The sequence below is a fragment of the Thunnus thynnus genome, chromosome 11, assembly GCF_963924715.1.
Source record: "Thunnus thynnus chromosome 11, fThuThy2.1, whole genome shotgun sequence".
Lineage (NCBI taxonomy): Eukaryota > Metazoa > Chordata > Actinopteri > Scombriformes > Scombridae > Thunnus > Thunnus thynnus.
In genome coordinates this window covers 22,731,040-22,757,361 of record NC_089527.1, presented here as the reverse complement: position 1 = coordinate 22,757,361, position 26,322 = coordinate 22,731,040, and the positions used below count along the sequence as shown (strand labels likewise).

Below are 26,322 nucleotides of genomic sequence, written 5' to 3'. Positions count from 1 at the left end.
TTGCTGCATGAAAAGTCTCTATGGAAAAGAGTAATATGAGATTTAAGGCATTATTTATGACGTTAAATGATATGAAGATTGGTGGCACAAGTATGGTGGCACAGATTGAAAGCATTAAATAACCTGGTACAATAAATAAGCTTGTTGCACATTTGGATAATAACTTAGCCTTCCTGAGTCAGATCAACATTAGTTTGTGACACAGTACAGATGTCTTCACAGAAAATATGAACTTTCTTTGAATTTGAAAATAGGATTGGCTCGTCTTTACCAAACTGTAAAGTATAAGCTGTTATTATGTAGCCAGCCCCTCTCTGTCCCTGGATACATACTCAATGTTTACTCATCTTTTCAGGACACCAGGAGAGCTATTCAGTCATACCATTACATACACAATGTATTTCAGCGTGCGTTTCAGGTTTTTTTGTCGCTGTGACATGAGTGTAAAAATATAGCATCATTTTTCATGCTGCTAACATTGCTATCTGCTGAAACAAATTTACTGTGTTTACTGATATAACAATACTCTTTCACAAACATTATTTATATATGTGTACAGTGTATAAAACCCACATTCTCCTCGGTGTAGCATATAGTAGAAGCTCATATAGTATTCTAGTTTTACTAGGTTATTTCCCTCATCTGTGCTATCTCTAGATTTTTTATTTACTTGTACATCATTTAACGTCTGTAACACTTTCACTTCCGTGTGTGGGATCAATTAACTTTATCTTATCTCAGTCTAGTAATTAAATAATATGGAGTAGAGTATCTGTTGTGAAACTAGACTCGTACCTATTATATTGCTACTGGGTCATTCAGCCTATTCCAAAATTTTGGAAATGGCATATGTATGTGAATTTTAAAGTTCCCTCTTTACTTTGTAATATGACTAGTATAATAATATGGATGTTTCTGTATAATTTCTCACAACAGTTTTAAAAAAAATGTTTCTGGTCTGTAACAGTTACAAATCACTATTTTAATCACTTTATGGAATGAACGAATGAATGACTGAATGAATTAATTAATGATTGAATGAATTAATGTGATGAGAGGCGGGATGACATGGCTTCTAGGAGTTTACAAGACTCCTCAAAATAATCTCTCAATGAAAAATAGTTAGAGTAAGAAGAACATTGAAAATATATTTATCCTATATAAATCATAATACATATATATCTCATACTACCCATTGTCATCAGCAAGGGGCGATATAGTCCCCCAGAGTTTGTCCCTTTTCCTCTGGCGTTGTCCTGTACTAGTCCCGGCGTTGGTGACGTCACCAACCAAACCGGCGATCAAGCTACCAAAGACAGAAGAATCAACCCGGAAATTATGTATTGCTTCAAAATAAGTGTTTTCTCTTTAAGAACAATTGAATGTTCTAGTAAAATCCCGAGAACACGGTGCCAGTGACTCGGGGAGAAAAAAAGAAGCAAGAGCAAAAACTAAGAGTGAATAATGAAACATTGTTTAAAAAAAAAAAACAGTAGATAATTAAAAAAAGACACACTCCTTTACAGCCGTTACATTCTTATTGCTGCAAGATTTAACGGTCTTCAAGTATTCTATTGATCTCATTCTTCATGAGAAACAGAAACATTTGGCCTTTTGATGGTGAATTAATAGTTATATACATGCAGTTTGGCTGAGATAGTTATAAGACTGGTGTCATATGCTTGTTTTGAATGTTTTCTCTGATTCTGATTCTGATTCTGACTCTCTTTGATTCTGATTCTGACTCTGATTCTTACTATGACTATGATTGACTCTGATTCTGAACCTGATTCTGACTCTGACTCTGATTCTGACTCTGGTTCTCACTCTGACTTTGACTGACTCTGATTCTGACCCTGACTCTGATTCTGATTCTGACTCTGACTCTGGTTCTGACTCTGATTCTGATTCTGGTTCTGACTCTGACTCTGGTTCTGACTCTGACTCTGATTGACTCTGGTTCTGACTCTGACTCTGCTTCTGACTTTGACTCTGCTTCTGACTCTGACTCTGATTGACTCTGGTACTGACTCTGACTCTGGTTCTGACTTTGACTCTGATTCTGACTCTCTCTGATTCTGACCCTGACTCTGACTCTGGTTCTGACTCTGACTCTGACTGACTCTGATTCTGACTCTGGTTCTGACTTTGACTCAGCTTCTGACTCTCTCTGATTCTGAGCCTGATTCTCACTCTAGTTCTGGTTCTGACTCTGACTCTGATTGACTCTGGTACTGACTCTGATTCCGACTCTCTCTGCTTCTGACCCTGACTCCGACTCTAGTTCTGACTCTGACTCTGACTATGACTCTGACTCTGGTTCTGGTTCTGACTCTGACTCTGAGTCTGACTCTGATTCTGACCCTGACCCTGACTCTGGTTCAGACTCTGACTCTGATTCTGACTCTCTCTGATTCTGACCCTGATTCTGACTCTGATTCCGACTCTGACTCTGATTCTGACTCTCCCTGATTCTGACTCTGGTTCAGACTCTGACTCTGATTCTGACTCTCTCTGATTCTGACCCTGATTCTGACTCTGGTTCCGACTCTGACTTTGGTTCTGACTGTTTTCTTTTGAAGGATGAGAACGGAAGTCAATTGTTCCTCGTGTGATTGAGGTGCGTGTGATTGAGGCGGAGGCAGCCAGCCTGCGACAGAAAAACAAGCGAGGATAGGTCGAGCAGTATATGATCAGTCCACGTTTTAAACGAAAGAACAATTGTGAAAAGCAAGGATATGTGGATTTAAACGTTATTTTTGTGGCTTTCACGCGGGCTTAGTTACTTATTGTTTGCTAGGCGGGTTTTCATTTTTTCGCGTTGAGTGTGTCGCCGTTTGCCCATTCTCACTGGAGTGAACACTAAGGTAAGCTCGTAACCGCAAATGAACTGTGCAAGTTGGACGGTTCACTTTGCCCACTCAAGCGCTCTTTAAACGTGTCTTCTTTTGTTTCACTCGCTTCTGAAAGTTTTAATCACAAACAGTCGTGAAAGTTGGGACCAAATGGCAGCTTAACTCTTCTCACTTTCTAGATTTGACGCTGGGTCTTTGTCCACTCAGATGTGGTTTAACTAGACGTGCTGGGGAGCCTCGGGTTGCCATGCGTATTGGGCTTGTTTCGATGAAATAACACACATTGAATGGCTTAATTCTGGGTTCTTTTAAATAAAAAAAGACAGATTAAATGCATCTACGGAAGCATTTGAATTATTTGTACAGGACGACTTCATGGAGGCCTGAAAGCGTTGGCTACAATCTACAAGCAGGTCTTTAGACATGTCTGTTTTCCAAGACATCTCTTGTGTTAGACTTGTTTTCTTGTTTTCTGTTATTTATTTACTTGCTTTAATCCACATGTACCCATCCTTTCATTATTAGTGGTCAATGTATCTGTTACAAGCTGACACAATGAAATCTATTTGCCCAAACACCTCAGATTGGTAACTGGTGCCCCATGCAGAGCTTGGTAATGTTTCTAGTGGCTCTTCGTGGTAACTACAGCATGTATCCCTCCATACAAGCCCAGTGGATGACAGGATACACAATCTGTCATGCTTGGCTGGAGTAGTTGCTTATTGATTGCCTATAAATTCTTTTTTTTTTAATTGAAGAGACAGGGAGGAATGTATTTTTCCCCACCAACTGTTGCCAATGTACTGATACAGGATACTTCAAGGTTACAGACAGCAGGTTTTGGTACAGGTACATAACTCATGGCACACCTATTCTGCAGACACACCTTTGTTAAGGGCGCCATGGTAACACAGAGTTCCAGGACAAGGTTCGCTCAGCAATGACAGGTATGTAGAAGGAAAGGGCAATAATAGACTGTTGGGCCTGTATTGCAGAAACTTCCTATCTTACCTCATAAGTTAAGAACTCTCAAGGCAAAAAATGTGATTTTAAATGCCCTGCATACTTCAAATGTTAGACATTTTAAAATCCAGTCTAACATAAGTAGGGTTCCTAATGAAGTCAGTGTCAGAAGCTTTTGTTTCACAGTCCCTGGTATAGTAGATTTCAGAACAGGCTGTTCTGTTGTATTTATTTGACTTCCCAGCAATATTCAGTAAGGTATTATGTAAGGTACTTGTCAAGTCGTACAACTCTGTAAACAGTCTTTCAAGTCCCTTGTAAGTTGAGCTGTCAACCATTTACCACTTACTGCTTGTAAATAATAAGAATCCTGGAAGTCAAATATGTTTGAAAGCATTAGATTAAACATTTACTGGCTCTTGAAATAAAGTTCGACAGATGCCCATTCATTCAGACATCTGTCCTTGGAATTTTAGCAAACTACTTAAGCACTTCTCTTCAAAAAAACAAACCCTTCAGGTTGCTTTTAAAAGTTGAAGGGTTTGATGAATCATTATTTAATTGGTGCATACATGTACAAGTAAGGGAATTCTTACAGTTAATTAAACCTGAAATGATTAGTTGATTGACAGAAAAATAATAGACAACTGTTTTGATAATCGGTCAAGTGAGAACTTGCAGCTTTTGTCTCTTTAACAGCTTTGTAAACTGAACTGTTGACATTGTAAAACATCGCCTGGGGCTTAACAAACTTGTGGACATTTTTCCAGTTTTTTTTGGCATTTTATAGACTAAACGATTAGCAGTGAAGTAATTGACCGGTTAATTAATAATAAAAAGAATTGGTGGTTTAATTAATATTGAAACAAACGTTTAGATGCAGCCCTGCAGTTGATGTGCAGTCAGTACACAGCTTACAAAGGCGTAGCCCTGAGAGGACAGAGAGGAGACCCATTTCGAAACGAATCATTGTGAATGACTCAATTGCCTCGCCGGGCCTCACAGACCAAAACTAATGGTGCATTCAGGCGGCCCTTATCAATTACAAATGTCAAGCATTTTGAAAGTTAATCCAAGGAGGTTGCCCTCAAACAGCCGACAAAGTGGTAAATACCAGAGATAAACGTATAAAGTTTACAGTACACATTATAGTGTCTGTGTCAAAATGATAAATGTATTGGTATGACTTCATTTCTCTGTCATCATGTGTGTAAGTGACTGTACTAGCCTACATTTAATTATTAACAACGTATCCAAGCTGATAAAAAGAACAAACAGACTTTCAGTCACCTTGCAGTGACTTGTTCATCGGTCCAATTGATGTGATGTATTTACCAGTGACTCCTGACCACCTGAAAAACAAATTCCTGGTAAATAAAATGTAGTCATATGTTTTTCCAATTATCCAACTTGAACACACGTTTTGACAAGTGACCAGCATGTGATGGAGAATGCAGGATTTCCCCGGCCACTTGCTGAGTAGTTAGGCGTGAGGCAACCTTATCTACACATTATGATGTATTTGCTCCTTTGACTTTGAAGGAGGCCGGCCCTGATTTGACACACAGACCTTTCACTCTTTCTACCTCTTTGATTCAGATGTACGTGCAGATAAACAAGGCTCGGGATTGGTGTTACTCGTTAGTAGATGACGCATGAAAACCGAAAATATTGAGTGTGTAAGCATTCGCCCTGTTTCCGGATTTGGTTTTCATTGAAATAGGTTACGTGACACACTTAGTTTTTTCTTTTTCTTATGTCAAAAACTATGTTGAATTTGTCATTTGTGCTACATTTTTACAGAGGAGATGATAAGCCAAATCACTGCTAATTACTCTGCTTGTGTTTCTCTCATATGATGCTTAATGAGCCTAAAATATCCTCACACACTGTTGGTAATTAAATGTCATGCAGAGTCTACACAAAGTTTCATCTATTTTTTTGGGAGTTAGATCTGGTGGAAACACGACATGTCTATGTAACATCCTCACAAATTTTAAAAGCAAATGTTTTTGCTTTTTAATTTTTTTTCTACTGTTTTGGGTGATGTGAACTTGACTGCATCTATCTAGTAAAATGTAAATAGACACCATATATACTGAGTTTAGCATATATGAATGGCACATAATGAAGTGCAATAATTAATACATTTTAGTAGCTTATGATAATTTAGCAATAAGAATAATATACTTAGATAATACATAATAATAATAATAATTTATAATTGGTGGTTAAATAATTTCAAGAACAGGTAAACTGAGTTTCTCTCAGATAATGAACTCTAAATAGATTTACACTTTTCACTTTTAAAACTCTTAATTACAGTATGGTATTTGAGACTTCATTGAGGTTTTTAAATTTATATTCCATACCTTGATGTTTAGTATGCTGAAAGATATTAGCTACTGTATTATACATTTATGCCCTGAGTTGCATATTTTACATTTTTACAATTTTTACATCTCCATGTCAAACTGCTTCTCGTTTGTTGATGCAAACTAGTTTGAAGTTCTTCTGAAGTTCATAGTTTGGACTGCGAGTTAAACTTGGAGCACTCCTTTAGGAAGCGAGTGCGCAGCAGGAGAAATCATGCAGGGAATAGAGATCATCGTCAGAATTGATATTTTGGCTTTGTTGAAAGCGTAATGTTTGCCTCCCTCAGGAAATCCTAATCTCTGTTGGAGAGGAGAAGGAATTAAGAAGTGCGGGCACAGATGGGCGATCAGGAGACATAGAGGGATACTCATGAAGAGCATCATGTTGGTAGCGAGATAGAGGCCATCCTATTGTTATTATAATCGTCTGTAATCTGTGTAGCCCTTAAACTGACATTTATTTACAGTTAAGACAATGGACCTCTTTTCTATAACCCCATGATCCAGGAAGGAGAAAGAGGATTTGTGCTAAGCAGAGGGAAAACTGATTTGATCTACAAAGGGTCAACAAAAAAATATCCATCACAGATTCCAACGTGACGTCCTGTAATTGCTTGTTTGGTCCGGCCAACAGTCCAACAACCAAAAATATTAAATGTACAATCATATAAAACAGAAAGGCAGCACATTCTCACATTGGAGAAACTGGAACCAGAGAATGTTTGAGGTTTTTATTTGATAAATGTTTAAACCATGAACAGTTATCAGTCCTTTCAGCTCTGTGTTTGTTGTTAGAATTTATATAACTTCCTGGTAGTAGTGGAGTTTTACTTCACACCACATTGCAGCTATGAGCAGCAATGATTATTCATTTCTTAATTGCTGTCATGATTTCTGAAATCTGTTTGAAAAGCATTTTTAACATCTAGACATGAGCATCTTTCTTTTGCCTGTAATTTACACCTTACTTTTTCCATGACTTTATTCATAGCTTCTTATCAGTAGTTTAAGGTTTCAGCTCTTTGTCCTGAGTGTTCTCTTTTGTTCCTTAAGTTTGTCCGTTCCCTCCTCCTCGTCCTTCATCTCTATCATCCCCTCCCTCCTCTGCCGCACGGCTTGAGTTCCTAATTCATGCCCAACAACTGAACTAACAGTCTGTTAGCTCCAGTGTCCTTGTGTCACCACTGGGCATCAGGCCTAATCCTACTCTGGGACACAGAGGGGGAGACCATGAAGGGAAGAGAGTGAGAGTGAGGGAGGAAGGGAGGGAGAGAGAGAGAGGGAACTGGGAGTGAGTAAAGCTGGCTTCAGCACAGTGGTACAGTATCTCAGCCTTACACTCACTTGGTGGTGATGTGAAGGCATGAGATGGCACAGGAGGTGATCGCAGTAGTCGAGGAGAATCTGAAACATGATGATGAAGGAAATATAAGAATGTGGGGAGCGAGGGGCATATTATGTCAAACTCAGAAGAAAATGGCAGCAGATTCTTGCAGAGATCCGTGAAGATTAATCTCTTCATTTGTAGCATTTCTTAATTCATGGATTCATTTAAAAAAAGATGAGATTGTGGGCACCCTCCGAGGTCCTAAGTGACATTACTTTGGAGAATGTTAATCTGACTCCTCCACCCTCAACAGAGAAGAGTGACCGTGAATTCCTAAACATCCTGAGAGCTGCTTGTTAAATAGTAAAGAGTAGTGATCGAGGATCCGAGGCTTCCTCACACTTAACCTCAGTGGGTTCATATTACGTAGCAGAAAAATGGCACTTTGGGCCGTGGAGTGAGACAGAGTGAGGGATGAAACCCAACACTACTTAGTGGGAGAGTTTCCACTTTGGACAAGAGTTCAGGACCTCAGGTGCCTCCACACACAGACAAAAGTATAAATATTAGAGCTGAAACAATTGCATTAAATCAATGACAATTTGTTTATTAATCAAGAGAAAATTTGTCTGCAACATTTTTAATAATTGAATCTTCATTTAAGTAATTTTTACTGTCACTTTTATTGTCACTTGTGCCAGCTTACAAATGAGAATGAAAGCTGGTTTTCTTAGTTTTCTGTGATATCACTGACTTGGGAAATTATGATGGGAATGCTTCATGATTTTTTTGATGTTTTACAGACAATGATTAATTGATTAAACCAGAAATGAATAAGTAGATTAATTGATAATGAAAAATATAATTGTTAGTTGCAGCCCTAATTTTGATCATTGATCATTTTGTCGTTTTTAAGCAAAAACAACAAAAATTGTTTCCAGCTTCTCAATTTTGCTTTTGCAAGCAATTTCAAAATGACAATTGTAGTGGGAATCTGACCATTTTCTGATATTTTACAACCCCGATTAATCAATCAAAGAAAATACACAGCATATGAATTAATAATGAAAATAATTGTTGGTTGCATCTTGTTCAGATGGCTTGCATCATCTAAAAGGTATGATATAAAGACAAGGTTATAGCTCATCCATCGCCTGAGTTTCTGTGACTCATGAAAAGAGTTGAACTATTGTCTGTGAGTTTGTTCTATCATGTTTTTTTTCAGTGGAGGCTTCAGTGGGCCCTTCATGCTCTAATTGATTTAATTAAGTGGACATTTTCCCCTTTGGCTGTACTAATGGACGAACAGGCAGTATGCAGGCAAACATTCAGTTATCTCACCCAGAGCACAAGGGCTTTGCTTATCTGTATTTCACAGAATGATCCACGTTCTGAGTTTCCCTTAGAGCGATGCAGCCCACGTTACATGCATCCCTCTGAGGTTCATCCTCATTAACAATCTCTTGCCATTCCTGTGGACTCGTCGAAAGGCACCGAGGCTCTAGTAAACATTTGGATTCACATTTGTTAAGGGTTTTCCCTGATGAGCGATGGGGGAATCGTTCTACATGCTGCTCACTTAATTGTGTGATTGGCAGAGATATACATTGGTAGACTTGATTTCTACCACAACCATGTCACTTCAATTATGGCTTTTTTCATGTTCCTTTCAGCTGAAAAAAAGCCAGGTAATTCTATTTGTCTTAATTGTATGAAATTCTCTATATATTCTCTATATATTTTTTTTCATCTTGTCCTGTTTCATCCCAGTTTGGAATGTTGAATTACTGATGCCCTGTTAAAGGAATAGTCTGACATTGTGGGAAATATACTTATTCACTTTCTTGCAGAGAGTTAGATGAGATAATCAATACCACTCTGATATTCATGTTCAATATGATGCCAGAGCCAGCAGCCGGTTAGCTAAGCTTGGCACAAAGACTGGACTGCAGTCTTTGTGGAGTAGCCTGGCTCAGTCCAAAGGTAACAAAATCTGCCTACTATCAACCCTGATCTCATATGTTTAATCTATACAAAGCCGAAGTGTAAAACTGACAATTTGCAGTTTTACATAGGCGTTATGGTATATTGTGGGACTATTTCTTAGCTGGGAGCAGTGACTTCCTGGAGTCTCATTTCATTTTCAGGTTGTAGCTGCAGGTTGTGAATATTCATCAGGGTATTAATCGAAAGTGCTTCTGCCTTATTAGCCAACAAAGGCGATTTTAAAGCTTTAATCTTTGAATATTAGCTATTTCTAAATGTAGTCACTCGCAGATGTGGAAAGCTAAACCTAATTGGATTCAGTAAGTGGATCCTTACCCTGTTTGCGCCCCCTTGAAATAGTTTTTAAAGCTAGAAATCATGCTGTGTCCCTGAAGTGTTGTAAAGCCTCACATTATCATGTTTGTAGCAATGACTACCAAATAACGTTGTAACAAATGGTGAACATAAGGGGTTAGAAAATGTTTGGTTGTCACCTCTCAAAAAAAACATATTAACTCATCCCATATATTGTTCAAAATCTCTCTTACAATGTAAACAGTTTCACAGTTAAGGTGTGTAATGGGAGAAAAATAAAAACTTTGAAGAGGTCCGATTGATTTGAGATGAGATTAATACCCCTTTCAGACAGAAGATGTGCCTATGACGCGGGTCTACAGACTGCAAATAATACGCAGCATAGGGCACACATCTCACCAGTTTTGGCCAACCTACTTTGGCTACCAATAGATTGTAGAATTGATTTTAAAATTCTTTTAATTAGCTATAAGGCACTACACGGACTGGCCCCACTCTATATCTCTGAATTACTGTGTTCCCTGATCACAGTGAGATCACTGAGGTCTACTGATCATTATCACTATTGTTGTATCTGACTTCTGCGTAGTTATTATGCTTTTATTGTTTTTATTTTGATATGTGTTGTTACACTTTTTATTTATTTTTATTTTTATTCTATTTTATTTTTCTCTCATTTTTATTTGCATTGTGAAGCACCTTGTAACTCTGGTTTTGAAAGGTGCTTTATAAATAAAGTTTACTTACTTACATGCGTTACACCCATTCCCCCTTTTTTTTTTGGTCTCATCATCTGCACGCTCCTCCTCTTTTTTTCGGCGAGTCTGTTTGATGACGTTTAAAATCAGGGTATTAGTGAGAAATTGTATCTGTGTAACTGGGCCAAGGTTGGTGTTCAGTGCTGTGCAGGTACAGATTAACACACCCTTGACCAGACAGGGATCAGTGGAAAAAGCTTGCTTTGCAGTTTGTTGGACTGAAAAACATGCACACACTCAGCTTTCTGCACCAATGGCGTGAAAACCTCTGAGTCACAGGATCCAATATGCAAATACTGGATGAGCAGTTGATTATCTTAAATGAAAAGTATTGTATTTTCATCATAATCATCACCTCTTGAGAGCAAGCACACAGTGAAACGTGACTTAAGCCTGCAAAGAAATAGAGAATTCGTTTCTAAGTAGCTTTCCACAAGATAATTGAGAAAACTCTGCGATTAAGGGAAGTGCCCACACTAGCCCACATACAAAGAAACAGAAAGCGAGCTTTTCAAGGCGCATCAGTAGTGTGTGCGTTTGCTGGGGCATGCACGTTGGGAGGGATTATATGGATGGAATTCAATTCTAGTGAAAACCTGCCACCAAATCCGGTGCTTCTACAATTCAGGAGCAAAACAACGTTGTCAGAATAACACAATGAGTGAGACAAGACACAGCACACAACAGCCAAGTGAAAGTAGCTATATATCTGAATCTGAGACCTGACAACCAGCAGTGTGCAGAGTTCAGCCTCACTCAACTTTTACTGTAACGCAATATGACATCTGGCATGGTGCTGTGTTGTTGGCCAGTACAATGCGTGCAAGCACACTGGTAGATTACTCTGTAATATGACCTCTATTTCAAACAGGTTACGACATGACTGTTGCAATAAAGATGGGTATCATTAGTATTTTATGGATACTAGTATTGATATTGCTTATGGGTATTGTTAGCAGGGTGCAGAATTAACGTTTTTGTCCACCGGCCAAATGACTAATGAATGTTCAAATTTTACCAGCCACTCAATAGATTACCATTGTTTTTTTGGTTGTTGTTCACCGGGGGAACAGAGAGAATAAAAGGATGATGTATGTCTGTTGTTGATTTACTTAGTGTGTGTGTGAGATCCAGACTGCGGCTTGTAACATATTGTCAGGCTTATTGAGCTGCTCATGTCACTGACCCGTGAAATAATTATGTTAGTAGCTGCAATAAATGTAAATGTTTTTTTCCCAAGCTTATATCTGAGCCTAGTCCAGCTAGATGTCATATGAAGGAAGTGGAGGAACTGTGCATAGAGAGATTGTCAGCCTGTCTGAAAATAAGTCACACCAACCATCTGGACTACAGTCTGGCTAATCATGGTTGATATTTCAATGTGATGGACAGATTTATGCTTTAGAAACAACAGCTCTATTTTGATATCTCTTCTGTTTAGACCTGAAACAATTGATTAGCCAATTGACTATTTTGATAATTGATTAATTGTCACAGTTTAAACAGTTTCAAGCAAAAATAGTATTTGCTTTAAATATGAAGGTTTCCTGCTTTGTGTGTTTTTATATATTTTGGTAAACTGGGTTTTGGACTGTTTGTCGGACAAAACAAAGCATTTGAAAATGACTCTTTGGGCTTTCAGAACTTGTGAGGAATTTGTCACAATTTTTTAAAATATTTTATTGACCAACCAATTAATGGTCGTGTATGGTCGTATTCTTGGCCGTAACCGTATAAGATCAGACAGACTATCAAGTGGAATCACCACTATTTTTTAACATATGTCTACAAAGACACTATGGGTACATCTCAAGTCTCTTAATTTATGTCTCCTCGCTCCTCGCCTGAACCGGAAGTTGTTCCTGATGCGCCATTTGGACAGGCGTCCCAAGTCTCTTATTCTGCTCCGAGGAGCGAGGAGGGATCTCTGAGGGGCGAGGAAACATGAGAGCAGCCTTCACGGAAGTCTTTTACCGGCCGGCACGCCCCCTTATTGGATATCAGTTATTGATTGGACGCTGCAGCTGATCAGACTGATCTGATACATCACTACAGTTTCATACCGAAGTGGAGACAGATTATAGATTAAATTTAAGTGTATCATTCCCAAGTTTTATGTTTTATTTGTTTTCTGATTCATTATAGTTCAAAATCTGTTATTTGCTGGTCTGATCAACAAAAGAACCATAAACAACTTTCTTCATTTATAAGAAAGATTTTTTTTCATGATGTTATTTCCTCCGTTAAACTGTTTCTTGCTGACAGACAGACTCTTCCTGACTTTAATTTTATCCATAATAACAGTTAAACACATCATTTATCGTCATTTCCATTCAGTCACATGTGAGGCTGAAAATTCCTGAGCGTCGGGTTTGATATGAGTTAAATTGTTTCCATTTGCCCTGAAACATTTAGCCAAATACATATTTTCCAGTGTTCAGAAAACACCCTGATCATATTCTGGGTTATTGAATGATGAATTCACTATCAGGGTTATCAAAAAATACAGATGCAAATAATCAATAAATACTATAACGCATTCTGCAAGTAGAAATGGTTCCTGTGCCTCTGAGCAGGACACAGTATAAATGCAGAATGCAGGTTTTTGTTTAGGTTACCTGTTTGTTAAACAGGTAACAGGCTGCAGAAAGGAAACAGCTGCTCTAGTGGTGATAACTGTGAACCTTTATTAGCATTAGCACAGTGCACATGTGTACAGACACAAACTCCATCAGAAGTTTCTACACCTGTTAAAGCCGACTGACAGCTGATCCAGTTGTGATCAGTTGTCGTCATCATCAGAAACGGACGTCGCTTCACATGACGCTTCAGAGGAGAGGATGTCTCATGTCTCTTAAAACAAATTTCCTCGTTTCCTTTCTCCTCGCTTGGTTTCCTTGTTACTCTCCTGGCATCCACAGTGGGAGGGACTAAGACGCAAGGAAAAGACGCAAGTGAGGGAAACGTGGATGCAATTTAAGAGACTTGGGATGCACCCTATTTCTTCATTTATTTTGTCCTGCACTGTGCTGCTGCGTGCTTGGGAGTTGATTCAGTTGCTGAATGGAGCAATATGATAGCTCTCCTAATCCATTTGTGCCCTTTCTCTCTCTCTGTTATTCTCTCACACATACACATGGCTGCAGCCGAAGGAAATCCTGCTTTATTTATGAGATGTATAGCTCAGAGTGCCACAGAATTCTCTTGAGAATTCAAGACTGCACACACAGTATTTGGCCTGTGGACTCTCTCTTTCTTGCTCATACATACACAGTCATATACACTCGCTGCGGGCCATCTTTTTACCATATCTGCTGTTTTGGTTTGGCAGAACCACAGTTGTTTCAGTGTGACCTCGGTTTTCCTCAGCAGTGCACGGAGAGCTGCTGGCTGAATGTGGTACTTTAGTGTTTTATTTGGCAGCAGTTCAGTGGAAGGAGTGATATCATCTCCGTGTCAAAGAAGGAGAAATGCCATCCTACGCTCTGGCCACACTAAATCACTATAGTGGTATTGGAGTGTATGGTGAGATGTCATGCTCTGGAAATCTACAGTGCAGAAAACTGTAACAGGAACGGGAGAGTCCATTGGGTGAGAAGAAGTATTTTAAAGAGGAATTCCACTAATAATTTGGTATTTTGAATAATGGTGTATGTCTCTGTAAATAAACCCGCTCATGGCTTCAGTAACAGTTTTGCCTTCAAGCAGGAGGAGATATGGCTCAGTTGGAAGTAGAATTAACTGCTAACGCTAGTGTTCGCCTTGTGTCGACTGCACGTTTCGGTACGTTTCCGTCAGAATGCACATCACCTTCATGAATAAGTAGCAAGATGTATGGTTCCCCCAACATATTTTATGATACTGCTGCGCATTTTGAAGACTGCAAATATAAATGTCAGGCAGCAGTGAACGGTGATACCGACATTTATTTAAGTGTGGGCATGCGGCGGATGGTTTGAAGCAGGTGTGGGATCGGGGAATAGTAGCGAGCCAGCAGGAGAGGGACGAGTCTCACACACACCAACACACACACACACAGAGGCTACAGGTACAGAGAACTTTGGGATGATTGGTTTTAACAGCCGTATCAATTTTTTCTGAATTCTCTACAGTATTTGGATCAGATTTGTGTTTTGTTTTTTTAATTGGCATAGCTGTTTATGTCTTTGTGTCTATAGTTTTCACTCTTCAGGTCCTGCTCTGTCCCTCATTTTGTTAAACTATCAATATAGTGTTCTGTGTTTAGGGATCATTATTTACAATAAAAAAATACAGTATAGTGTAGTGTAGTCACTGTGTGGTTGCCAGGCAACTAGCAGAGACCACCCCCCTCCCCCTGATAAAACCACAACTTGACATTTTCACTTTTTCACACCTCAGTGTTTTAGGATTTTTTTTCCTTTTGACAGAGGCAGGCTAGCAGTTTCCAGTCTAAGCTTAGCCAACTGGCTGTTGGCAATAGTTTCATATTTAGTGTATAGACATGAAATGTTATCAGTCTTATCTAACTCAGCAAATCAGAATACTTCTCTTAACTTAACTTTCTGTTAACCTTTTTTTCTGTTTCTTTTCTTACTTGAGCAATCATACTGGACAACTAATTCTATGTGCAGACACTGGTGACAGAAAAGATTAACAATGTTAATCTTGTTAATTCATTTTCTGTTTATCGACTTATCAAAGTCAACCAAACATAGTTAAATTAAGAAAATGTGGAGTGAGCAGCATAAAAAAAGTAAGGAATCACAATCTTCCCCTCATCCTTTCCGTGTAGATGTTTTCCTATATTTAATCCGGTAACACATCCCAACGTGTCAATGTGTTTTCCAGATGTTTGGCAGAGCCGGGTCTAATGCTGTGATAGAGTGCAAGCAATACAGCAATTTCATGCAGTTTTGACATTAAAATATGGCTCTCTAGACCTGACGTATGTGGTTTATGTTCATGGAAAAGAGAGACGCACCTCTTACACATGCCATTACCATTTTCAACATACTGTTCTTCTCTTCGAGTGGCTCTGACGTCAACACAGCGTTATGTAACATAGACAAACAAACATACGCAAGAAAGACAAGCAGGATACCAATAACAACTCTCTGCTTGTGTTCCTTTAGAAAGAGTTCCCATGTGTCTTGGAAAACCTGGATAAATTTAGATTGTTTTTTTAGTCAGTCATGGAAAACAAATAAAATAGTAAAATGTTTTCTTTTCCTTCGAAAATAATTGACAATTTCTCACTTTTTCCATTTGCTGAAAACAAGACTATCTAATATCTTTGCAGCAGGGGATAACTGATCATTGATCTGTTTAGCCAGATGTTGACTGTTATCACTTTCAGTAGGAAATGATTTCACACAATTTGGTTTTTATAATCTGATTTAAAGTTGCAGTGTGTAGAATTTAGTGTCATCTAGCAGAACTGACTCGGCAGAAATGGAATATAATAGTCATGTTTTAATTAGTGTATAATCACCTTAAAATAAAAATTTTTGTGTTTATGTTACCTTAGAATGAACCCTTTATATCTACGTAGGGAGAGGGTCCTCTTCCACGGAGCCCGCCATGTTTCTACAGTAGCCCAGAATGGACAAACCAAACACTTCTACACTGCAACCTCACTGCTAGATGCCACTAAATCCTACACACTCCACCTTTAAGCTACTTCTTGTTTGTAACACAAACTATTAAAATATTTACTGTTTTACTATTACTGTGTATCCACTCAACAGTTGACTATAAGTTAAAGGCCAGAGTCGATATTCCACCTGTGTACTTGAGCGAGGGCGGTTTAAGACGTTCAACAGGTCTGCATTGTGTTGCACCAGTCTTTCTGCAGTGCTCTTGCTACATCAGTCCGCTCTCTCTCGGGAGCCTCAAGGTAGTCCCTGATCAAAGAGAATAATTCAGGTCCATATCCGAGGGAGGAGTAGAAAGACCAGTGGAGCAGAAGGTACAAAGAGAAGGTGAAGCTCAAACCGGGAACGAGTCAACAGTGGTTTGTGTTACACAAGGAAGAAGAAAGGGAGTAAGAGAGTTTCAGGGGACTATTTCTGTACCGAGTTCTTTACGGGAGTTTCCACATGAGCTAACCTCATTTTACAACATCATCTTTCACAACTTATCCCTCCAGTAGGTCATTTTATAATTAATTTGGCAACCCATTGAGCCCATTGGGTAATTGCAAGTTGATTTCCTCATACAGCATAGGTGGTATGGTTTGCATAGTCATCACCTACGAAGCATGCAGTGAATTAACTGAAAGCTGCAAACTGTGCACACAACACAATCATGCACACAATGATAGATGATAGAAGCTTATTTAGTTACCCTCCCATGTTACCTCATTAAGAGGAAATTTCTGCCTGCCATTTATTGCTTGCAGGGGTACTCACAGATGCATGTTAATGTATATGCTAACCTGCATGGAACTGTAGAGTTTGTTGTTTGAGAGTGAACCCCCTTAGCGCCTGCCTAAGGGAAAGCTTTGTCTTCACTAATAATCTGTTTTCCCTGTTCCAGTCCTATTTGGAATTCATGCATTTATTAGACCCCCAAAAAGATCCACATGAGGTCGATGCATTATCCAAAGTAATTGGGACATCAGTTCTGGAAAGAGACATTGGTGTTGAGTCTTTGAATTGCAAATTTTTAATGCTGCTGTGAGCACCACAAGTGCAATTTTACTCTACTATCTTCACAATAAAACTACTTGCATGGCTAGATGCCACTAAAGAAAGAGAGAAAGAATAAGGAAATGCCTGTATTTTGTGTTTTGAATGAAGTGTCCCTTAAATATACCCAGGGTCACATTGTTTTGTAGTTTTGTCCACTGTGTGTATTCACTTTCTACTGAAATGCAAAAGGTAAGAAAAGGAGCTGTCAGGGCTGTGAGAATTTTGGGAGGCTTGTAGTAGTACGAGACAATTGAAAGGTATAAACAAACCAATGCTGCTGCCTATGCATAGAGGGGAGATGTAAACAACACAGCAATTCATGAGCAGAAGCAGAACAGCATGAAGTGGCTCACAGTAATAACATTTAATTTTATTTTCCTTTATTTAACCAGGTAAATGTATTGTTGAGATTAAGATCATTGAACATGAAGATTGTTACAATAATAAATGCAAACAACATAAACAGACTAAGACAAATGTCACACACTACAAACTAGTATAGTCAATATCCACTTAATATGCATAAACAAGTACAACTTTCCAAAACTCTAAAATAAAGTAAGTTTCTGTGTTCGTATGTTGTAGGTTGTTATCAAATATGGGTTAGATTGTGTTGCTTGGAGTTTATGCTTCCATGCAGAGTGAAATTAGAAGAACTTGTGTATTCCTCTATGGAGGTTTGTATTTGTAGGTAAAACTTTGATAGACACACCCTTTGGGAAAGTACAAAGTTAGCAGTGTATTTAACTGTGTGGCTCTGCCAATGAGTAAATGTTTTCAGGAGAGGAAGTTGTAGGTAACAGGAAAATCGAGTCATCAGATATTCTGAGAATAACGCGTAGGAGATTAAGACATGACGGTTTGTTGAGGTTGGGTTTGTGGTTGTCTAGCTTGCTTCTGTGTACTGACACAAAGGACTATAAGGGTCTGTTTATGTTCAATCAGAACTATTTGATGTGTCGTCCCACTGCATTGGAAATAAAAAGTGTTACCAGTTGTACCAGACAAAAATTATCCATCATAGAGAGAGGGGAGACATGATATTTAAATGTGGGGATAACGGCTCACAACTCCAGACAGTCTCTCCTGGAAGACATTCGTAGTGTCGCATTCAGTTTATCTCACATAAAAAGTGTCAGAAATTGTTGTCAACAATGGAAAAAAAAAAACAAAACTGGAGAGAAGCTCCAATTCCGGCTTCTTTCTCACCTCCACACAGCTGGCCGATCACGGCATGAAGTGGGTGTGAATGTTAGATCGTCGGTTTTGGGGGAGGAGGTCACCAAAGCTATCTGATCGTCTGATAAGCAGTTGTGAAGTTGTGACAGAGTTTACAGGCTCCTTTTAATGTTCTACAAACTTGTGCTGTTGATTGATAGTTGTTCTTTGATTTGTTGTCTGTACACTTTACATCAACTGATATAAAGTACAAATGTTGAAACATTTCAAAGAACTTTAAATTAAAAAAAGACAAAAAGCCAGTTTTACTTTGTTTAAATTTGAATAAATACCAGTTCTCAGAGTAGGCCATGTTTCTCTGAGTAATGAAATAAGAAACCATTCTTTCATTTTTTTTCCTTATGAGAGAACATATTGTTGAGTTGAATGTGAAATGAATCAGTATTACTATACTATTCATTACCAACATTCAGCACTTATCAGTTTTTGATACCTTGAAATAAAAACATTTTGATTTTTACCTAAAAAGAATTGAAGTTCAATACCAGGCCCACTTTTGCCTTGGCAAATGTTTGTATTTTAGAACAGTAAGCTTTCTCATTGGAAAGGCTCATAATTAAAACATTGTCTATGTTTATTTTGACTATTTATCTATTCCTAATTTTATTTGATTACATCATTAAAACATACATACATCTGTAAAAACAACCTAAATGAAGAAGGAATCATTTTGAGACAATAATTGCCTTATTTACTTGGCAACATTTCATGACTGCCACAGCTGTAGTCAGAAAGAAGAGGTTTTGACAGCTGCAGAGAGGCACATTTGATTGTATGAACAAGTCATTTTTGGCAGAATTCTGTGTAATTTTCCAAATGAAAAAGTACCATGAAATTGAACAAAACATCGTGACATCATTCCTTTCATAAGTGTAGTTTCATTACCCCTCAGTTGCCTGACTCCCACGGTCATTCACTCATGAAGAACATATATATATATAGCATCTTTATACTCTTTTACATTTATTAGTCAGCATATCCTCTTATTACTGAGTGCTCCTTTTTATATTGTTTCCGGATTGCTGATAGACTTTATTGACTGTTCAAAGTGTAAGTAAAGCTTATTTGCATGGCTTGCTCTGATCGGGCTATTTTGACTATTTGATTCCACAATCTGGTCATATTCAACAAAGTAAAGAGTCCTGGCCAGTAATACTCTGCAGTGTTGAAATATTTCTTGCCTCAAGTCTCAAAATGCTTTATATGGCATCGAGCATTGCATGTTCTCAGCACATTTTTTGAATGGTCATGTTAAATTCATCAGTGCTTCAGGTGAAAGCGTTTCAAAACTACCAGCAGTCTTTCCATGTTTGACAGCACATAAATTTGCAAAGCTTTGAAGAGGGACTATATTCACACTAAACTGGCTAATTTTGAAAATGCTGTTAATACATGCTTCAGGACTTCTCTCCACATATAATGCCTGAACAGAAAGAAAATGGTTAAATGTCTTCTTTTCCATCCCTTTTAGGTTGGCAAACAACAAAACTCTCACATCACTTGTGTTAATGCGTGGGACAAACACTTCTCTGTGTCTGGTTAAACCTACACTCAGTCCCCTCCTGCTCTACAGCCAAAGTCGTGATTTAGTTATTCTCCTTTACAAATTTTCTGTTTCTGTCATCAGACAATTGAACAAGGATTGATTTGATAAACGCTACCTATTAGTAGTGACATATATGAGTGTTTTCAGCATCCTCTGTAGGACAGATGGCGTTTTCAGAGCGACCCATAGGAGCGTAACATTAAAGGTATACTGTACAGGATTTTCCTAAATAAAAAACAAAACAATGTATAGACATTCAATCATCATTTATGACCCACTACAAGTGTGTGGCGGTGTGTGTATCTACAGAGACCCTACCTCTGCCTGTATTTTCTTATTTTCTTATTATTCAGCTTTGTTCGGGACGCTTCTGGGCGTCAACCTTTGGTCAGTGGGTGTGTAGCCCTCAGCCAATAACAGCGTGCAGGTGTGAGGTCAGGACTCGTAGCGTAACGACCAGGTTACATCACTGTCTGCGTCTCTCTCTCCTCTGCTCTCTTTCCACTCTCCGGTCTGTGTGTCTGTTCGAGCGAGGGCGGGGCTGAGCTACACACACGCAGAGCAGAGAGGCCACAGCGGACAGGATGAAGCTCTGCATTCACACTAAATCTGGCAATGTGGCAGCTTCCTGCAGGGTTGGGTGGAGGTGTGGGCATGTTTATTTGTGCTTTAGAACGTAACTGCTGTGAAACAATCTGGAAATAACGTTTCATCTATCTTATTCACGGCTTTGTTCTCGCCAGCACCGCTCGCTCTCCTCGTTCGCTCTCTAGCTCGCTTGGCCACTGCTGCTCTCCCTCTCTCTGTCTCGCTCTAGTGTCGAGCTGGTGAGGAGGGGCCGACTTTGAATGCTGTGTGTTTACAAACAACAAACAACAAATGTCATCTGAGTTGTGTCACTTCCCCGGGTCATAATTATTACGGCCGCTAGATGGACTAAATGTAATTATAGGTCGATTTTGCCGGCTGATTTTAGACCTATTCTGTTGTTTGTTGTGTTTCAGGCTTCAGGCGAACAGTATTTTCTTCTCTTCAAATGACTATTTTATGATCACAAAATAACATAAATATGGTTCTCAGCACAACGTCACATCTTACTTCTTGTTTCTGAAGCTGTGAACTACAACTTGTGGCCTACCTCATGTACAACCACTTGTTGTTATTATTTGATGCGGTAACAAACAAGGGAAGCAACTAAAGATTATTTTCATCATCAATTAATCTGCAGATTGTTTTCTCGATTAATCGATAGAAAATAGTGAAAATGGCCATTACAAGTCAAAGCTGATCTCTTCAGATGTGTGTCTGATCAACAGTCCAAAACCCAAAGATTTGACAAAGAAAAGCATTAAATCGTCACATTAGAGAGGCTGAAAACAGCAATTTTTTGGCATTTTTTCTTAAAAAATGACTAAACCAATTAATCGATTAGCAAAATGGTAATTTTCTGTCGATCGACTAGTCGACAGTCTCAATGACAACTGAGTAACTTCGTCCACTGAGGCCGGCCATAAGATGTGGTTGAAAGCTTTGGAAATAAGCAAGTTGGAGTTTTGTCAGACTACTGACAAAAAAGTTTCCAGAGTCAAGAATTAACCTTTAAGTTCATACATAAATACAGCTGGAAAACACCAAATTTTACCTCATAATTTTTTAAAAGCTCTGTTCTCTCTGCCCACACTATAATGTGTGGCAGGCAGCTTACAGCCTTTGCTGCAATTTGTTTGACCTGGAAGTGACCTGCTTTTTCCCACACACATCCACAATTTATTTCTCTCTCTCTTTTTTTCTTCTCTTTCTGTTGTGGACACACACACCATCACCTCAGTTTTTTGTCAGTTCAGTCAAAGGAAAACGAGCAGCACTATGTGCTTTCTTGCCTCTTGTTGTTGTGCCAGAGGACATGGATACCAGACACTTGCATATGAAATTAAAAAAAATATAGACAGTTCCCACTACTGAGGAATAAAAGCTGCAAAAAAGATTAAAAGAAATATCAGGAAATCTATGCTAATAGATAATGGCTTGTGGCAGAAAGAGGTTGTATAGAGAGCTACACAACCTCTCTTCTGAGAACAAGCTGCTCAGAAGAGACATCATGTGTTAGAGGGCAGGGAGGTGTGCAAAGTGAACAAGCACTCCACTGTTACTGAAGGAGGTAAAGTGAGCATCAAGGAGTAGAGAAAACCACGTTTGAAGTCAGATCTTTGGGTCTGAAAGAGAAGAAGAGGAAAAACAAGAATATAGTTAGAACTCAGTGCAACAGGGATTCACAATTTGCAATCATTATGTTGGAATCGTGATTCAAATTAACATGATGCACTACTCTGACTAAATTAAACCGATACTGATCACAACAGCTACTCACAAAATGTGATCTAACAAATTAGGGACTTGAATTTGAATTTTCAGTAGAAGAAAAAAACCATCAATACCATGTTCTACCATCTGTGTACACAGATAATGTGTGATGCAGGGATTAAAATAACAGTGATGCTGCACAATCATAGCCTACTGCACTGCCACCACTCTGCTGTCAAAATAGGATGTTAAATGCATGTAATTGTAGCCTGCAGTACATAAACATGTTGGTAACACCTTTTGAAAATGGATGTCACCATCATACACAGGCGCTCAGGAGAGACTCCTGGAGATTATGTGCTCTCTATCTCTTTTCCTGGCTTTGACTTGATTGGGGGGGAAAGGAACCCCGCTGTTTAAACCACCACTCTGTGGGCGCAAAACCTACATTCGCCTTTGTGTAGAATTAAAGTTGATCCTTTGTAAAGAAATATTGAAAATCAAAAAGGGAAGGTATAAAAGTCAGATTCTTTGGGAACGCCCCTGTCAGTGAAAATGGGACCACCCAGCGATTGTTGTCATGGAGACTCACTTAACAATGTCGGCTCTGCTCAGGAGAGGAGGGCTGAAGTACTGACAGAAAATGAAAGTGACATGTGAAAAATTGCTTGTAAAGAGAGGATGGGGGAAGGAAGGTCCTGGTTGAAAAAAGAAGAGAATTCCACATTCATCACCCGTTTAAGCAAGTTCAGACTTCAGGCTTTTTTGTAGAAGTGTGTGAAAGTGCAACATTGCTGCTTCAGTGGCTAACATGAGTGAACTAATAACACTACTGCATAATTCTGTTTTCTATATACTATAACTGTATACCCATTACATAAGCAAAAGTGATAAATTAGATTAGGGCTGCAATTAAAGGAAATTTTCATTAGTGATTAATCTGCCAGTTATTTTCTTGATTAATTGTGTGGTCTGTAAGATGTCCGAAAATGGTGAAATAGCTTCTATTATCAGTTTCACCATATAAGACAAATACAGGAAACAAATCCTCACAATTGAGAAGCTACAACATGATAATGTTTGGCAAAATAATTGAAACGATCAACTCATTATCAAAGTAGTTGCCAATTAATTTTTTGTCGATCCACCTCAATTAATCGAATAATTATTTCAGCTCTATATTAGATACAGTTATATATTGTAGATGCATGTATATAGAGCCCCAAAAGTCCTAAAATGTTATATTTTTTTAATCTAGTGCAAACAAGATATTATGTTGTGTGCTTAAACTGTTATTTTGTGCACACAGATAATTCATCTAATGAGAACAAGCTATTCAAAGTTTAGGTTGGCGCATTGCACAAGGGCCGTGTATTGTTTTAATTATTTTAATACTATCAGCGCTATGATACCTGAGTTGTGGTACTAAGAATAAAACGGTACTTTCTTTCAATATCTTGCTTTAATAAATATGAACATGTTTTTCTACAAAACCTTTTTTCATCTAACAAAAGAAGCCAAAGTTTTGAGCTGTTAAATGTCGTCTAAACATGAACAGCTGTGCAGTTATACTGGAAACACTGGATGCTTTTGAGAAGTATTGTCCTCCATGAAGTCATGTGTGCTGAATGCTCAGCAAATATAACTCTTCCTTCTTTTTTTTCTAATTTATGGTGTAATTTTGTGCATTTTCCTTGGATTGTGTAATTGATTCTGGATGAAATGACAAGGTCAAATCTGCCCATTGTTTTTAAAAATACACAGCAGATGATTGCTATCGAATTTTGTGCTGCAGAATTGGACTGTTTTACATTCTTTGGGTTAAAATAAAACTTAATTAAATACATTCTGTCAGTTTTGAGGTGGCTGCGCATCTTAGGGGTGCTTTCACATCTGTAATTCAGTTAATTTGGTCCAAACTGAAGAAAAGAAAAAGATACACTGCTGCCTTTTTAGTTCTGGTCAAACCAAGAGGAAGTCATACGGACTAATGGCTAACTCACTGATTGGACAGTTTATCTTGCATCATCAGCAATGTGTCAAAATCAAAGTGCGGCGACTGAGTGCAAGTCATGCTGCGCTTTCCTGCCACGTGCGTTTTATGAGCACTATTAGTCCAGGCTGCAATTGGACCTCATATACACAGACAGAAATGGGACAAAAGAAGAAGCATGTTGTACTATAATATTACAGATAGTTACTATTACTTCCTCTCACTATTTATTCGTGAAATGATACAATACACATCACATGAGTATGACACAAGCTTAAACACCCTTGAAACACTCCTTCTCACTTCATGATTGATCCTGGAAAATCCCCGCTCTCTTGTGCTGACACTCATGTATCACCATGGTTACTAAATTTAGACTATAGATTGCTCATACAGATAGTTTTTAATAGTTCATGATCAGCAGTTGGATTGATCACTAGTTTAGCTTTTGAAGTTATGCTAAAATCACAGATCTACTCACAAATCGTCCTATAGTTGGTCTGCTTCGCTTTCACATCACAACCAAAACGCACCAGCGTCTGGTCCGCTTGTTTAATCCACACCAGAGTTTGATCGACAGCTTTCACAAACTAAACAGATCAGGTTTGAAAGCAGCATGTTTGAGAAGCATGTGAATTTATTGTAAATGATCTCGTTTTCACACCACAACATATGGATCTTTATATCTAATCCAGGGTTCTATTCCTGACCTCGGTTGTGTTTGCTCTCTTGTTTACATCGTAGCTTAGAAAAGCTGAGTTTGATAAAGAAGAGCCCTCTGTCTTCATGTGCAGTCATACGGTGGGGTGATGGCAGGCCTGGCTCTATCTGTGTTCACTGAGTGTGCCATCTTCTCAGCCCTATTTTGAGACGACAGCAAGAAACCTTCTTGCTGTTGTCAGATTTGAACTGTCGCTGAGTGGTTTGGAGCTTTTTTCTTAATCATTCTGATGGCATCTATTTCTATTTTTACCCTCAGTTTAGGGCCTTTGAGCGTGTGGAAATGTGCACATGTTGGAGTGACATATTGAAAGCTTGTTGAGTTTCTAAAATATTGCCTGTTTCACAATATAGCTGTCACTCAATGTCTTGTCTTAGCTTTTTAGTAACATATGCACTGCAGGAGTGTAGCAGCTGCCGTACATGTGGAACATGTTATTAACATTGACTGCATGTGAAAGGCAGCCTATTTTGTTGTGAGAGAGAAATGGTTCTGTGAAAAGGACCTCTTAAAATGACAGATTCTTGTCCACAGATCCTGGGTCTGCTGTTCAGTTTACTCCAAATGTTTCAGACTCTTATTGCCAGTAGGGAGTAAAGCAGTCCTCCCTCTTGTGAGAAGCAACTACAGCAAACAGTGTAGGATGGAGGGGGGAGGTGGAAATGTTCTCCCATTGGCTGAATACTGGCTGTGTTTGACCTGAATGCCAAACACAGAAAGCTCCGCCAGACGTTTTTTTCCTTTAAACATCCCCTCTTTTTTATAATCCTCTTTTACGTTCCTTTTCTCTTTGTGTGGTGTTGAAAGAGCCTCTGAGCTTTCTCTCCCCCCCCCCTCAGCCCAGCTCAGCAGTCTGTCGCTCATCTTTCCTCTTTTAACTCTCAGTGGAGGAATGGGGTTCACAAGGAGCATGAGCCCACAGGCTTTTCTCTTTTTAAACCCGCTCTTTCTGAAATCTGTTTGTTTTTATTTTGTGTATATTAGTATTCCCCCTCACAGGAAAAACATTTGTGTCGAACCTCAAATCTGTTTAACCATATTAAGGAAACTCATTGTGACTGATTAAATGGGTGTATTTGTATGAAATGTTATGTTTAGTGGATCCAGTGCTTTAAAAACAGAGTCAGACTGATTTCTGTATAAGCTGTCGAGAGTGACGGCACATTTACTGACATCCGAACGAGCAGTGTTACTCAGTTGCTGCCACTGTGACATACATGATTGCCCACAGAGGAGGATGAACTTGATTTGAAGTGGCCTTCCCATCAC

The 26,322-nt window shown here is 38.7% G+C and overlaps 1 protein-coding gene across 2 annotated transcripts in view; it reads left to right on the top strand.

Annotated features, from left to right (window-relative positions):
- The first annotated feature begins 2,619 nt into the window (after positions 1–2,619).
- nck2a (NCK adaptor protein 2a) overlaps positions 2,620–26,322 on the top strand; it is a 40,121-nt gene continuing 16,418 nt past the window's right edge. The window contains exons 1-2 of one of the 2 annotated variants that reach the window (XM_067603887.1): positions 2,620–2,867; positions 3,736–3,802. The gene's annotated coding sequence lies outside the window, so the exon portion shown is untranslated. The remainder of the gene's footprint in view (positions 2,868–3,735; positions 3,803–26,322) is intronic. The other variant, XM_067603884.1, reaches the window with a different exon arrangement.